The sequence below is a fragment of the Morone saxatilis genome, unplaced genomic scaffold (assembly GCF_004916995.1).
Source record: "Morone saxatilis isolate NCDOM2014 unplaced genomic scaffold, NCSU_SB_2.0 Contig4, whole genome shotgun sequence".
In the NCBI taxonomy this organism is placed as follows: domain Eukaryota; kingdom Metazoa; phylum Chordata; class Actinopteri; family Moronidae; genus Morone; species Morone saxatilis.
In genome coordinates this window covers 5,183,463-5,189,931 of record NW_023339984.1, presented here as the reverse complement: position 1 = coordinate 5,189,931, position 6,469 = coordinate 5,183,463, and the positions used below count along the sequence as shown (strand labels likewise).

At 40.9% G+C, this 6,469-nt stretch overlaps 1 protein-coding gene across 1 annotated transcript in view; it reads right to left on the bottom strand.

Annotated features, from left to right (window-relative positions):
• Positions 1 to 6,469, bottom strand: part of kdm6ba (lysine (K)-specific demethylase 6B, a) — an 88,069-nt gene that overhangs the window by 59,404 nt on the left and 22,196 nt on the right. The window contains exon 4 of the mRNA XM_035675855.1: positions 89 to 134. The gene's annotated coding sequence lies outside the window, so the exon portion shown is untranslated. The remainder of the gene's footprint in view (positions 1 to 88; positions 135 to 6,469) is intronic.

Below are 6,469 nucleotides of genomic sequence, written 5' to 3'. Positions count from 1 at the left end.
CCACTGAGCACGCACACACACACACACACACACACACACACACGCACACACGCACACACGCACGCACAGACATGCTTGTTCCTCTTACCTGTCACTGCTGTGCACTGACTGGGTGGGCCAGATATTGCCTGTACCTGAAAAGCAAGCACACCACAGATATAAGAAATCATATGCACATACACACAACATTTATCAGTAGCATTGACAAATATATATTGTAGGGAGTTGTGCTATGCTTCAGTAAAAAGCCACTTCAAACAGCCAGCCACATATCCACACATCTATTGTATTACATTGCCTTTTGCAGACTTGCACGTCCACTGCTTGGTCAAAAGCATGTAGCCCGTTTTAACTACTTTATATACAGTTCAGTGGTTTAGTCCAGTGGTTTCTAAACTGGGATCGGGCAAAATACGACAAGGGGCCCCAACTGCACACTCCTTGTAAAAGGTCACAAGTCAAAAAGGTCCACAAAATCCACGGTCTTTATTTCTTTACAATGTGTATTTTATAAGCTTTTCATATTTTTCTCAGAAAATAATTGATGATATTCTTCATGTAAAATTTTTTTTAGAATATCTTTACTTCTCACATGTACAAACATATTGAACATTCAAATCTTAATCTGAAACTTAAGTACAGTACTTGAGTAGATGTATTTAATGTAGTTACTTTTGACTGCTGCCAATATGAGATTGCTGAACATCTCATTACAAAACCATAGGCATGAATCTGCTGCAGTAACAGCCTCCACTTCTGGGAAGGCTTTCCACACGATTTTGGAAGCTGGCTGCAGGGATTTGCTCCCATTCAACCCTAAGAGCATTAGTGAGGTACAACACGATGTAAGACGAAAAGGCCTGGCTTGCAGTTGGTGTTCAAGTTCATCTCAAAGGTGTTGGATGGGGTCATGGTCGGGGCTCTGTGTCAGCCAGTCAAATGTTCTGCATTTCTGCACCAAACTTAGAAAACTGTTTCTTAATGGACCTTGCTTTGTATACACAGCCATGGAAACTTGGATATAGGGATGTCCACAAACTTTTGGCTACATAGTGTATCATTAAAGTGCTACAGTATTGCCTAATAATATTAAAGACCATAACAGATATCACTGACAGTTTAGTAGAAAATAGGCAGAGGCATTTCAAAAATACAGTATCTGATGTAATTCTCCTTGTTCATATGAAAATAGACACACATATAGTATATACATATAAGTAGAACAGAACCTAATGTACTGACCAACCACACAGAGTGGCAGTGATTACAGCTACCAGACAAGACATACACCCACCGTCATTATATCCTTAGACATCCAAAACACACACACACACACTTGGAGATATCATGACAGACTTGCACAAATGCACGCACAAATAACACACGGCCAGACAAAACACATAAACAAGATAGCAGCATGATGTAAGAAGGCGCAATATCAGACATCACCATAATTACAGCTAAAGCCTGTTTATCGACTAGTTAAGTAGGACAGGAGGAGCTAAGCCCCAAAGATGTAGCTTGTTTACAATAACACAGCCATACACAGTAACATCATTCTGCTGCCAGCCTATATTTATTGTAGCCACATATAGAACACCACCAGGTTTTTTTGTACAGTATATAGAGGGTCAAGTAAAGTCCAGTGGGATTATGGAATTATTGCTGTAGTACTCTACTTTGCTATGGAAAGTTTAGAGTTTAAATGGTATATATATTCCACTTTGGTGTTTTGGGGTGGATACTATTAGTCTAAGTTTGGATTGTTTAGGGCTATAACTAAGGATAATTTTCATTATTGATTAATTTGTTGATTATTTTATTTATCTATTGACGTTACGTCTTCAAATAGCTTGAAGAACATGACATTGTTGATCAGGATGCCTATTATGAACCTTGGCTAATTCAATGGCTGATGTTTTTTTGCTCAACCCCCCCAGGTCCACTGTCATTCTACCTAAATGTAAAATGTATCTTCACTGTTACCAGCACTATATACTGGAAATGTCTCAGAGAGGAGCCAGCACATCCTGTTTAGGCTGTATTGTTTGGTTAATTTTTATCACCTTATTTGTAAACTGAAATTGGTATTGTTGTCACAAAATTCAAACCCCAAAGCCTAAAACCCAAGCAATCATTTCAGGTAAACCCTTAAATATTCCATCATCTACCATTTTCCTCTTCGGATAATCCCTGGATTCCTGCCTTTTGGAATTCCTCCACAGATTATCCCTTTACTTAAACCACTCCAGGGCCAAGGAGAAGGGGAGGAGGGGAAGGTGGAGGACAAGGATGGTAAGGGGGAGAAGAGGGGAGTCTTGTTTTAAGAAGTTGGAAGTCTGTGAATCTTGCTGGGCTTGCAGTTCCCCCTGCGGACATGTTTTGTGCACGTCGAGGAATGCGCTTGCTCCATCCCTCTGTTGTAACCCCCCTCCTCCCATCCCCTGTCTACCTCCTCTCCTTCTCCTTCTTTCTTTCTCCTTATTTAGGGAACAGAGGCATGTAGGTAGACACAGACAGCCGGGCTAACTCACAACAGCTACCATGATCTGCCTGACAACAGCCTGAGGGCCCACACATGGGCACACATACACACAGTCACAACAAAGAGGGGGAAAAAAGAGACCAAAGAAGGGCCCCGGGACTGAGCCTTGAGGCACTCCTACCTGGTGACACAGCGGCAGCAGTTTCCCTCCAGGGCCCCGGCCGGTAAGCCCAACTAACCACCGGTTGGAAGCTGCTCCACTCCTGCTTGCTAACTGCCTTTGTTTGGCAGAAAACAATGACTAGCCCCCCGCTCTCTAATTTACAGGGGAGTTGGCTCATTCCTCTGGGTGGAATGTACAGTGGGAGCAACTTGCATTTCATGACGGGGTGGAGAGATCCGTGATGAGGGGGGTGGTTATCCAGCCAGAGTGGGGCTGCATTGAGGGAAGGGTGAGTGAGTTGAGCTGCTATTTTTAGATGACATGTCATTTTAAACTCGTGGTCTGTTTCTGTACTGTGGTCAAGGAAGGAAACAGTAGTATACGTGGACTTGTAGTGTACTCAGATCTGTAGAACAAAGTACAACGTGCAAAGTGGCCCTTTAATAAAACCTTTAGCAACCAAACCTGCAGTGCTTTGGCAAAGCTGCAGTTTTAACCAATGTACACAGATAAATTCACCTTCAAACAATAAGTAATGTAAACAAAGAAAGTTAAACAATAAAAAGACATGAAGACAAATACTGAAATCCATATCTACAGAGGGAACAGCCAATAGAAATCCCTAATAAACATACCTGAGATAGTGAGGACAAATCATGAAAGCTATTGAGTCTTTCTGAAACGCACGAAAAAGCATATGCAAACAACCACACAATCACTCAGTTTCCACACCACCGCCCACTCAATCCCACTGTCACCTTACTTAACCTGCAGTACACTGCAATAGCTAACAGAATGGTGGGGAAGATGTGGAGAGGAAAAAGAATCCAAGATCAGTTTTTTTCACTGAGCCAACGCAAAGCCTGAAATGAAAGGGAATGAAAAAGAGCGAGAAGAAAGAGGGGAAGATAGAGAACATATGGTGTATGGGGACCTAGTTTCCTTCCCCTTCCCTCATCTCCTCTGTTTCCCCTCATCTCACACACCTGGGACCATTACTCCTCGTGGAATCAACACCCAACTAAAACTCTACTTTCTTTAATTAGTTCTCTCTCTTCCTCTTCTCTCCCTCCCCCATCCATATGCTCTCATCTTTCTGTCACCTTTTCTCTCTTTGTCTCTGCTCCAATCTGCTCCGTCTCTTTAGTCCCCCGTCGTCATAATGTCTTACTCACTTGGATTTGTTTTTCTCACTGACTTAACTGTGTGACTTTTATTTTACTCAATTTCTCATTTAGAATGACTGTATTAGACAAATAAGGCATTGCATAAAATGTGAACGTGTAACCTTCACATGTTCCATATCTATTGCCTTTGTGTGGCAGGTCTGTTTGTCTGGGTGTGGTATGGAGGCTGTGTGAGAAAAAGGACTGAGGAAGTGTGACTAGTCCCACATTCTACCAATTAACTAATCAATGAAGAAAAGATGGGAAAGACAATATACTCCTGACTAACTGAATCTGTGTGTTTGCATGAGAGGGAGAGAGAGCCCTAGACGTGACAGACAAATACTCGAAATACTCCTTGTGAAATTGTAACATTTTAAAAACGGGCCTGAACAGAAAGAGACATATCAAAACTTGATGCTGCCTGTGCAAGGCTACAAAATATCATAAACATCACTTAAACCAAAGCCTCTCCCTTCTGCACTGCAAGAGAACAACATCTCATCTACAATTTGAAACTGGCTCATTTGTGATATTTTATTGTTTATTTAACTAATTTCATTTCCCCATGCATAAGAAATTATAATTAAGTCCATCAAAGTGTTGTCTGAGTGGAACAAGATGAGCATGCAATATCTCTCTCTAATGTGTGTTTATAACCTTATTTGTATTGTAGTCTTTTCATGATTGCATTCAATACCAACTTGGAAAATGTAGCAGTGTTACAGAAACTCTATCTAATCTAATCAGTAAGACTGCTGGGGTGACTTTTGCATAAAAATTACTTGAACATGATGTGGACGCGTAAAATTGCCAGCACATCTACAGAGTATAGTGCATGTCTGAAATTGGCTACTGACTTGGCTGTCTGCTTGGCTTTGATGTCTGCAACCCTGACCTTAAAAGGGACAAGTCATTATGTGTGTGTGTGTGTGTGTGTCTGAGACGGACACAGACAGGCCATGTAGGAATTTATTGCTTACTTAAATCATAGTGACCTTAAACCTTAAAGCCCACATCAAAGTTGTTTACTTACTATGTACTACATGTGGTAACTTTCCCTTTAAATTAGGAAAAAAAAACATTCCCTTATGAATACCATGTGTAAGTTCCCCACAGAAAAATAAAGTGTCAAAGAAAATGCAAACTGAAGCAGAGAAGCGTAAAAACTCAGGTACGCCTGAAAAATATAAACAACTTTAACACTTCTTATAACTGTCAAGAATAATTAACAATTACATAAGGAGGAAAGACACTGTAAAACCTTTCTATAATCCATGTCACAGTAAAGCTGTAGATAAATGTCAAATGGATGAAGCAGAACTAAAAAAGTAAATGTCTTTGTTGTATGTGTATGTATGTGATTTAATTATGGGATATGAATAGGAGGTAGGCCTATAAATACACAAGAGACAAGAGTAACCCGCCACCTTGTGATTTATGCTTGTTAATAAGGCTGCAGCTCACTTGGGTTCACGACAGCCATTATTATGAGTTATAGTTGGTGTTAATGAGAGCTGTGGCCGTGTCTTTACCCATGGCCTAGGTCTTGACAGTGAAATAATGCAGACAAAGGCAAAAAAAATAAAAAAATAAAACATGACCAGTCAATGACCAGACTTTCCATCACATTATTACAGGTATACTAATGATGGAAACAAAGAAACTGAAATATTTCAGTACAGGCACTGAGTCTATCTGGAAAGGAACAGCTCTGCAGCCTGAATGTGTAACTTTACACAGTGTACAAAGCAATGTAATAATAATTACAAAAAATGGTTCTAAAAGAAGCAAATATGAAGTTAAATAAAGGTGTGTTTATTGGAAGATTTCAGGGAAAGTTGCAGCCAAATGTGCTGTTGAGTCAGTTTTGTCACTTGGTGCATTCATAGCATGTCATGTGACTATATGAATATACAGTGGGTGATGTTGTTCTCAGAATGATGCTTTTTGTTGTACTAATTAGAGGATGGAATGCAATGAAATTCAGCGGATGGAGACAACCAAATGACGCAAAAGCACTAAATCACACTGAGAAGGAAAATCCCACAACTGTGTTCAATATGCTGGAGCATGTGTTGCATAATGTCTCTAAATTTGTGTGTGTGAGAGAATATGTGTTTGACTCTGGCTGCGTACATTTCTTTCTTCCATTGAGCATTTGTAAACTTTACCTCCCTCTGCATGGCTTGGTTGCTAGGACACCTGCTTTGGACATGTGCAGAGGCCTGACTGTCTGGTCTGACCTTTGACCCCACAGTGCTCTAACCCTCATGACCTCAGCAGTGCTTTGGCACTTCTTACTGACCACTCCGACCACACTTATCTGTGTGTGTATGACAGAAAGAGAGTGAGCACCTCTTACTCCTACTTTTTTATTGAGAGTGCAGTGTTAAACTCAGCTAAAATCTGCACCAGTTGCTTGTGTGCAAACTGCACCCAAAGCTCCAAAAATAGGGGCCACCAGGATGGGGCAGGGGCCTGGGCAGTTGCCTAGTTTGCCACACACACGTACTGTATAGAAATGTATATAAATACAGAAGCACAGAAAAGGTAGAATTCTGGGTCACAGTATCACAGGGAACCAACATTATTCCACTGTGCAAATATAGCCCAGCAAACAGAGTGGGAGATAGCTTTGTGTGTGTGTGTGTG